At 40.0% G+C, this 826-nt stretch overlaps 1 non-coding gene across 1 annotated transcript; it reads left to right on the top strand.

Moving 5' to 3' along the window:
• Positions 1-216: 216 nt before the first annotated feature.
• On the top strand, positions 217-322 carry LOC115873595. Its single transcript, XR_004048494.1, has one exon. It is a non-coding gene; the product is annotated as a U6 spliceosomal RNA (small nuclear RNA).
• Positions 323-826: the final 504 nt, after the last annotated feature.

The following is an 826-nucleotide window of genomic DNA, read 5'->3' as shown; positions in this document are numbered from 1 at the left end:
ATATCAGTGGGTGGCATAGCTTCCAGTATCACTGCAACATGCAAGCCCCAACAGTGCAACAACATGACAGAATATTGGTGTATGCAAAGATATACTTCAAGAAAATTTGAAGATCACCTCTTGGTAGTAGAGACATGTGGTTTTATTTTCTTAGCTTAGTTGGTGTGTTTTTTTTCTCCCATTCCCAATTACTACTTTTATAAAATGGAAATCTATGTGCTTGCTTCAGCCGTACATATGTAAAATTGGAATGATACAGAGAAGATTGGCATGGCCCCTGTGCAAGGATGACACACAAATTCATGAAGCGTTCCATATTTAAAAAAGAAAAATAAAATATCTGTAAACACTTGCTGCCACCCAGTTTATTCCAACTCTTAATGGCCCTAAGGGACAGGGTACCGGTACCCATCTGGGTGTCTGAGGATGTAACACTTTATGGGTGTAGTAGCCTCCTCTTCATTCCACAGAACGCCGGGTCTCCAAGTGAAGACCTCCTGCAGAGTAGCTCAAACTAGAACCAAATCTGGGGGGAAAGACCTGGTGCTGTGATTCAACTCTCTCAACTACTGGATAACCCTATTTAATTTTTTAAATTCTTACTTTTTTTAGCTGATAACATTAATCGACTCCAACTGCATTGCAGTCTTCTGAGGAAAAGCTAAGGAAACTTGAATGCGTATCTGACAAAGCAGAGACTTTAAAGGTACTGCATATGGTGATAAGGGTGTGACATGCAAATGGGAATCCAGCCCAATAGCTACCTACGAAAGGGATTTTCAAACTGTATTTTTTCCATCCTAAAACAAAACAACTGTCTTAATGG

Source organism: Echinops telfairi, unplaced genomic scaffold, assembly GCF_000313985.2.
Source record: "Echinops telfairi isolate 266 unplaced genomic scaffold, ASM31398v2 ScPeMD7_7469;HRSCAF=8507_0, whole genome shotgun sequence".
Lineage (NCBI taxonomy): Eukaryota > Metazoa > Chordata > Mammalia > Afrosoricida > Tenrecidae > Echinops > Echinops telfairi.
The sequence above is the reverse complement of the archived record's forward strand: the minus strand, read 5'-3'. Positions and strand labels throughout refer to the sequence as shown.